This window comes from Palaemon carinicauda, chromosome 6 (assembly GCF_036898095.1).
Source record: "Palaemon carinicauda isolate YSFRI2023 chromosome 6, ASM3689809v2, whole genome shotgun sequence".
In the NCBI taxonomy this organism is placed as follows: domain Eukaryota; kingdom Metazoa; phylum Arthropoda; class Malacostraca; order Decapoda; family Palaemonidae; genus Palaemon; species Palaemon carinicauda.
Window position 1 is genome coordinate 10655300 of NC_090730.1, and position 10000 is coordinate 10665299.

Genomic DNA, 10000 nt, shown 5'->3' on the forward strand with positions numbered 1-10000 from the left:
GCACTACCCAAATAGAGAAAAATGGTCTGATTTTGGAGTGTGCTTCTCCTAGAAAAGCTGCTTGCCGTAGTAAAGAGTCTCATCTACCATAGCCAAGAGGAGAGTGGCCGCTAAAAATAGAAATGCAATAATACATAAAAAGAGATATTTTTATAGTAGATTTACAAATTTAACTATACTATTTTAAAGCCATCATTGTATCCCAACCGTGTGTCACACGATCGTACATAGTAACGACATTTAATTTTTTATATATATTATTATGCTTTGTATCTTCACTCTCCCCTTGCACTGATAGGGACCTGAAATAACATGACTGTTTTTCTCATCGTTAACTGTTAATCGGTGCGGTTGTCGGTTGAACATGAAATTGCCTGTTATGTTTTTATGTCCTTTTTGCCTGGAGTTTATGTATATATATATACGGATGTTTTGTAATACAGTTACTTGGTTGCTTTCATCTTGCCTTCTTACTTAATCACAGCCTCTCTCGGCCCGTCACATTGGTGACTATCGACATCGGGTATGGCAGCGTGTATAGGTTCGGGTAAATGGCGTATCCAAAGGTCACGAAGTAGGTTCACCTCGCAGGGAGAGCTGTCTGCGGTAGGTTACAGGCAAGCAATACTGGTCATTTCCCTGAGGGAGAGCGAAGCCCTTTGGTCCCCCAAACGTTGTTGAGAGAGCTGAAAAAGCTTTGCTATACAGGCGGCTGGCGACGCAGAGTACTGCTCCAGAAGGTATGTTTTGAGGGCGTTATACGCCATTGAGGTGTCTCCTTGTTCACAAAGACAGTCGGATACTTTCAGGAAGGTGTCCTCGTGTATCGCCGCGAGAATATAATCTGCTTTGGTGGTTGAGCGAGTCAGGCCCTTGGTGAGGAATTGGACTTCTGTGTGGTGAAAACAAGCAAAAGCCTCTCCACTGGCGAACGACGTAAGTTTCAATGTGACGGGCCGAGAGAGGCTGTGACTAAGAAGGCAGGATGAAAGCAACTGAGTAACTTTATTAAAGAACATTCGCTTATATATACATAAAATCCAGGCAAAAGGGACATAAAAACATAACAGGCAATTTCGTGTTCAACTGACAACCGCACTGGTTAACTGTTAACGGTGAGAAAAACAGACATGTTATTTCAGGTCCCTATTAGTGCGAGGGGAGAGCAAAGATACAAAGCGTAATATATACAATAAATGAAATGTCGTTACTATGTACGATCGTGTGACATACTGTTGGTACAGTTGCTAAATTAGCTTTGATACTACATCTCATAGATTGTCTTAACTCAAAATGGCCAATTATCCCTGAATAACTGATGTTGACTTTGTATATCTGAATAATCTTTATTTTTCACAGTTGTTTGAGTGTTTTTATTTTCAGGTAAATATTTGTTATATATTACCTTCTTTTTAATACATAACTGTTCTGAAAATTGTTCGTCATAAAAATAACGAATATCTAAGGAATAGGAAATTTGTCTTATGACCTTTGACTTTAACATGATTGGGGAGGATTTTCATACAATCAAGGATGAACCAAGTTTGAAGTCTCTGTGTCACCGATGTCTAACCTTATGGCAGAATACGTGACATTAATTTGACATTTTGCTTGACCTTCACCTTGACCTCTGACATTGACCTTTCAAAATATAATGATATCCAGCTTTTTATATAACAGTTAATCCCTGAAAGTTTCATTACTCTACGATTAATATTGTGGCCAGGAAGCTGTTCACGCACACACACACACATACACAGGGGCTAAAGCATATCCCTCTTCCAACTTTGTTGGCGGAGGTAACTAACAAGGTCTTGTGGAAATGTCCACATACAAAAATGGAAAATGTTTTTATTTTAATCGATCATGAAACTGAGCCGGTTTGTTATCTAACGCAAAAACTGCCGTCATATTTTTGTTTATGTTCTCTCGAAAAAAAAAAAAAAAAAAAAAAAAAAACGTTGAACTTTACTCAATCCATGAGACCAGTTTTAACACCGGTTCATGTTTTGCTGTTGCAAATTTTTTTTTTTTTTTTTTTTTTTTTTTTAGTGATACCCATCTGCTCTTATGTTTTCTTTTGTATGTTTTTATTTTGTTTGTTCCATAGTCAGATTTGTTGAGGTAGTCACCGCTGGTCTTTAAAATTCAATCTGAAACGTGTCTGCTACACAGTTAAAAAGAAAAAAACCGTAAATTTAATCGGAAATTCTCCATAAAAACATGCTGTTCTCAGCCGTATTTCAGTAAAATACAGGCGACCGTTATTTTACCCTACTTTGTTATTATCTTTTACGGGTTGGTGACAGTAATATCACTCTTTTACGTCAATATATTCGTTTTTAAAACGGTAAAAATCCTGGCAACATTGATGCCAGGGAAATTTTACCGTTTTTTTTCACAGCAATCTTTTAACAGAGAAGATTATCTTTACTGAATACGTTGTGTATAGATAAATAAAAGAAAAAATCATATTCTTATAATTCCTTTAAATTAAGCTTCAGTATGATATCATTTAAACCAGAGTTTATCTTTATCTTATCTATCATTTCAATACCTTAAATGCTATAAGAAAAAATTATTTTCGCCATTCCAAAGCATGATCGTTATGATGTTGATTTGCTTATAGAAATATATCAACTCAAAACTTCACCATAGGCCATTTCAATATTCATTCGATTTTCAGCTTACAAACTTGCATTTGACGTACAAATATTTTTAAATATTATAATCCTTTAGTCTAAAAAAAAATCATGTCTCACCTGATAATTTTTGATGATTCAGTAAATGTTATTATATGGTAGAGTTCATATATAGATATTAACAACTCGATTCTATTATTTCTTTCATAGGTATAATATTTACAAAGATATCCTTGTTGTTTTTTCCCTTCAGAAAATAATAATTTTCTTCGTATCTGATTATAAATAGAATGAATTATATCTCGTTTTCTTAGGGGAAAGTGAACAAATCATAATAATTCAAAACTTCTGTCGGACTACACTATTAAGAAAAAGGACGTAAAAAAACGGTAAATGGTTGGCGTCATTTATTCCAGGATATTTACCGTTTTAAAAAACGGATATATTAACGTATAGGAGTGATAATACGGTCACCAACCCTTAAATAATAATAACAATGTAGGGTTCAAATTACGGTCTCTTGTATTTTATTGAAATACCGCTGAGAACAATATATGTTTACGAAGAATTTTCCATTAAAATTACGTTTTTTTTTTTTTTTTTTTTTTTTTTTTTTTTTTTTTTTTTTTTTTTTTTTAAATAGTGTAGTATATAAATTTTACGATATAATCGATATGTTAATTAGTATGTGAGGTCATTGACCAGGGATGTGGTTAGCAAGTTGTTCAGACAAGACTCACTAAAAGCAATAGCGAAATCAACGTGACCAATAATTCAAAAGAATATAAAATATTGTGGTGGTCGATACGGTTATGTCTCTGATTGGTGAACACCAGACTGGGGTTCAAGTCCCGCTCAGACTCGTTAGTTTCTTTGGTCACTGCAACCTTACAATCCTTGTGAGCAAATGATGGTATGTTTGTGGGAGCTTACAGGTCTCTCTGTTGAGTCATCAGCAGCCATTGCCTGGCCCTCCTTAGTCCTAGCTTGGGTGGACAAGTGGCTTAGGCGCTCATCATATGTGTATATGGTCAGTCTTTGGGGCATTGTCCTGCTCGATAGGGCAATGTCACTGTCCCTTGACCCTGCTATTCATGAGCGGCCTTTTAAGAGCAACAGCGAAAACAGCAAGCACAGAAGCACAATACAAATATGCGTTAACTGCACGCAGAACTTACTACTGAAGCAATTAGTCGAGGTGTTGGTAATGAAAAACTTAATCCGAAGCTACTACACCATTCACGGAGACTGTTCTGAATGCAATTGCTCCAGATTAATCATTTGCAGACAGGAAGGCACTTCATGCTTGCCCCAGGTGATGCTTTGATGCATCAGTGATCTCCATCTAATGCTGGCTTCCTATTTCACTGAGGGAAGGTGTAACTCCCAGAATTCATGGCGTATATATATATATATATATATATATATATATATATATATCTATATATATATATATATATATATATATATATATATATATATATATATATATATGTATATATATATATATATATATATATATATATATATATATATATATATATATATATATATATATATGTACACACACACACACACACACACACACACACACACATATATATATATATATATATATATATATATATATATATATATATATACATATATATATATATATATATATATATATATATATATATACATATATATATATATATATATATATATATATATATATATATATATATATATATATATAAATTTATATATATATATCTATATCTATTTACAGTATATAATATTATGCATTTACAGTATACACATTTTGAAGAGATGGAGAATTATCAGTGTATTACAATTACACGCATGTCATAACTAATCAACTCGTTATTAAGAAATTTCGCTGACTTGAATGAATATTGACCAAATCCGTAATTTTTTTTATTAGAAAATACTAGAATTTACGAAAAAAAAAAAATATTAAAAGTGGTGATTAAAAGTGTTGTAGATTTGTAGAAGTAGAACGGTTATTATTATTATTATTATTATTATTATTATTATTATTATTATTATTATTATTATTATTATTATTATTATTATTATTACTTGGTAACTACAACCCTAGCTGGAAAAGCAGGATACTATAAGCCCAGGGGCCCCAACAGCGAAAATAGCTCAGTGAGAAAAGGAAACAAAGTAAAGTAAAATATTTTAAGAATAGTAACAACATTAGAATAGACATTTCTTTACAAAGTATAAAAACTTCAACAAAACAAGAGGAAGAGAAATGATGTAGAATAGTGTATCAGATTAAAGCTTTAAGGATAGAAGAAGAAGAAATCTGTCGTAACTGAAGAATCATTTTGCAAAATAACAACTCTTTCCTTCTTTATGTTGTTTTATTTGTTTACTCTCTCCCTTTAGCAAAGTGCGTGGTGTTTACGATCTTCTTTCATATCACTTGTTCTATTACACCAAATTGGGCCTAATTAACTTTTATATCCCACTTTTACTTGATTTATTCATAAATGCCATACATATGACAATTATGTTATCCTTTGTATATTAATAAAAACTATGTCTTCCCTCACAACTATCCCTTCTTTATTTTCTCGAGCGCCACACCAACCAGATTTCATCAAAACCCCTTTCATTTCTTTTCTTTTATCGTTCCCTTTGTGAAAGCACTGAGATATCTGATATCCATATCAAATATCATATTTCCTTTATGGATGTTGGAAAGACATAAAGATTCTGTTATATCAAAGATTCCCAGGAATTTCCATATTCCATTATTTCACCTCAGTCATCATAAATTTGATTAAATGTCGCTATTATGATGAGTGTAATGCCTTTCATTCCTTGCTATTATTATCATTATTATTATTGTTATTATTACTATTATTATTATTTTTATTATTATTATTATTATTATTATTGTTGTTGTTGTTGTTGTTGTTGTTGTTATTTTCTGCAGTAATCAGAGAATATGGACGGGAGGACAGTACAGTTTTCAAATTACTTTAGAAATGATTTTTTTTTTTTTTTTTTTTTTTTTTTTCGTCTAAGTCTGTAACAATGATCATAAAAAGAAAAAAATATTAAAAAGGGGAAAGGGGGAAACGAAAATGGCAGAAAGATTGACTTAAAAAAGTGAATTTTAATCTGTTTTACCACATTTGATGTCAAACAATGATTTGTAAGTTGCAAGTGCAGTAAGTATCTTATTTTATTTGTCAATTACCTCTTTTCTAGTTTCTTTACTCCCTTCCCTCACGGGATATTTTCCCTGTCAGAGCCCTTGGGCTTATAGCATCCTGCCTCTCCAACTAGGGTTGTAGCTTACCAATTAGTAATGATAATGATAATGATAAGGATAATGATAAAGAATCCGGAGAACCATTTTAAAGGTTTAAATATCACTCCTGAGTGATAGCGTCGAGACAGAATTGATTGATTGATTGATTTGAGGTTTTCTGGCATCCTGACATCTAAGGTCATTGACGCCGATCCAGAGACAATTCAGTGTCCTTGACACCTAACCTATATTTGTATATTTGGACATGCTCTTCACACTCTCCAAGAGAGATTAGTTAACCAACTTTTAACTGGGCTCCACAAGGCACTAGAAGAGTTGGAAGATCCAGGCGTACATGGCTGAGGACTATGAAGCGTTAAGTAGGAGATGATGAATGGGGAAGTATGGATTTAAAAGTTCAAGATAGAGACGACTGGCGAAATCTGACCGATGCACTTTGCGTCAATAGGAGTAGGAGATGATGATGATCACATAAGGCTCGTTCCACCCTAGCTACGTTCAGGGATAGAAAAGCAATGGCTAGTGGTGACTCCGTATGTAGACATTTATGCTATCCTTAACTCCTATTATCAGCTGTTAACGTTTTATGACTATCCTGTGAGACATTATTCACTTCCTCGATTTTTCAGTTTCATAGTGCATTCATGAAGCCTCTATCATCTACCTCTACACTCTACCCACTACCTTATAATCTCTACCTCTCTATCCTCTTCCTCAACACTTGAACTGTTTACCACTAATCCTGTATTCTCTACCCTCTATCATCCACCATCTCTCTTGTAACCTTTAACTTATACAGCCTACCATCTACTTTTTAAACTCTGTCCTCTACCGTAGTAACTTTATATTTTACCCTCGTCATGCTCTACCTTCTACCATATGTTCTCTAACTAATAACCACTATCCTCTATCCACCTCTATCTAACATCTTTTGTTTTTACTTTACTGCAATCTACCATCTCCCTTCTTGTTTCTACTCTTTACAATATACACTCTACACTAATCATAACCATTTTGCAATTAATAATTATTCCTCTACTCAACAACAACTAACCTTCTAATTCTTTTACATCTACTCTCTATTCTGTATCCTGTACAATGTACCCTCTACGTCTAGTATCTAGACTTAATCCGTTAACACCTACCCCCTATACTTTAGCCTCTGCCTCTGAAAAACCAACTTCATAGTTACTTGTGAATCATAAGTAGTATATATACATATATATATATATATATATATATATATATATATATATATATATATATATATATATATATATGTATATATATGTATATATATATATATATATATATATATATATATATATATATAAATTTATATATATATATATACATGTATATATATATATATATATATATATATATATATATATATATATATATATATATATACATTATATATAGATATATACGTATATATAATGTATATATATATGTATATATTGATATTTATATATATATATATATATATATATATATATATATATATATATATATATATATATATATATATATATATATATATATATATATATATCAAGGTTATAACGATAAGCACTCATCAATTTGGTATAGAAAACGTTCAAAGTAAATTTCTCAATGTTTCTTCCACAGAAACCGCTTCAAACAAATGTCTATCTTTTTTTCAATAGAAAAATACATCTGAAACTACAGAACAAGGACAAGGATTAAGAGTAAGGGTAATAGCATGAACGAGAGCAAGCATCGAAAAAGGATAACGAACGGACATCGCCACTGGAAAGGAAATACCTCAGATGTAGGAGGACCTACAATGGACAGGAATTCCTAACGCCTTTATTTTGAGAGTAAACAAGAAGCTCTATGGATGGTGGGTTCCAAACATAGGCAAAGAAATTGAATATTAGAAACTAGTTGCATTCATTCGCGGAATTTTACACAAGACCTACAATATATTTTTAGCATTCGTCGACAGAAAAATGATTTATCAGTGTTAGTACCTTTTACGATTTCAATGCGAATAAAAAAGGGAAGACAAACAATTCTAAGAGAGAAAATCGGCCAATTAGAGATCAGCTTCACAAAGGTTTTCGAACGTAAATATTTATTCATCTTCGTCTATAATCACAGACTTATAAATCTGCATTACATAACTTGGCTATTAATCACCTTTTTTTCTTAACTCTTAAATCCTGTTATAGGATTGAAAGGAAGCTCTTCAGTTGTTTTTACAGTATTTAAAAAAATCTTTTTATATATAAAAGAAATATTGCTCCTGACCCAGAACTTCTAAGATAGCTGGTATGTAAATCATCAACGAGAGAGAGAGAGAGAGAGAGAGAGAGAGAGAGAGAGAGAGAGAGAGAGAGAGAGAGAGAGAGAGAGAGAGAGAGAGAGAGTTTTCTTCATTGACAACGATTCCTTTTACAAGGTATATGTAAAGAAAATATAAGAAAAAAAAAACAAGAGAAATAATATATGATAACATACACTAAAAGATAAGCCGTGAAGCCTTTCCATTTGAGAGGTGTTGAGATATGCTAACCTCTCCTTCCCCTACGTTAGCAGTTCTCATTTCTCCCCCTAGTTAGTTGTGTCTCCTTCACTACATTTGGAAGGGATTGTAGGGAATCTGGGGATTTTAGGGAGGAGAAAAAGAAATGGCTGCGACCAGCCGACAAAGATGTTACTCTGCAAGACGGAGATAACAGGTTCTTGTTTATCCTCTCGTTGGGGTTGTAGATTTGGGGTTGTGAATTTGTTACTCGGTTTTGCAGGAGGAGACGTTTTAAAGGCCGCTCATAAATGGCAGGGGGAAGGGATAGTGACATTTTCCTATCGAGTGGGACAATGCCCTTCAGACTGACTATATATACATTTGATCAGCACCCAAGCCCCCTCTCCACCCAAGCTAGGACCAAGGAGGGCCAGGTAATGGCTGCTGATGACTCAACAGATAGACCTATAGGTTCCCCCCAAAGCCCCATCATTAGCTCACAAGGATGGTGATGTTGCAGCAACCAAAGAAACAAACGAGTTTGAGCGGGACTCTAACCCTAGCCTGGCGATCACCAGTCAGGAACGTTACCTCATCGGCCACAACAACCCTATTACTTTTGATTTCGCTTTTTTAACATACACTGTTAAAAACTCCGTAATTTTAAAGGGAAAATTCTCCGAAAAAGTATACTGTTCTCAGCCATATTTCAGTAAAATACAGGCGACCGTAATTTTAGCCTACGTTGTTAATATCTTTTACGGGTTGGTGACAAGGCGTCCAAAATACTCGAAAGAATTGCTGCATATTGTACAACCAACAAATCGTGTCGACACGAGAATAGTTACAGATGGCTTCAAATTTTTGGAACCCAGATTTATGTCTACTTTAGGCTCCAGAGCCTTTAAATATGCGGCTCCGAGACTATAATAACCTCACACGAAACATTAGAATGAATAAAGACATTGAGGCTTTCAAGAGGAAACTGAACACTTTCTTATTCAACAGTCATACAACAGTGACGATTTAATAGAAAATGAACAATACGCGATATGAAACATAAATACTCTAAACGAACAAGGGAAAACGACAGTTGAGGTCCTGTAGAGAGTGGGGTTCCCCTGCTGTATGTGACCGGAAAAGCAGTCATCAAAGTAAAGTAAGTAAGTAAGTAAAATCATTCATTTACGTCACTATATCCGTTTTTAAAACGGCAAATGTCTGGCAACATTTGTGACAGGATTTTTTTTTACCGTTTTTAGGATAAATTTTCAACAGTGTACTGCCATGTAATTTCATTTTATTGTTTATTACATCTAATATCGTTTACTAATTTCTTTTCCTCACTGGGCTATTTTACCCCGTTGAAGCCCTTGGGCTTATAGCATCTTGCTTTTCCAACTAGTGTTGTAGCTTAGCTAATAATAATAATAATAATAATAATAATAATAATAATAATAATAATAATAATAATAATAATAATAATAATAATAATAATAATACGAGATTTTAATCGTAGGGTAATGAAACTTGAAAGAATTAACTTTTATGTAAAATAAT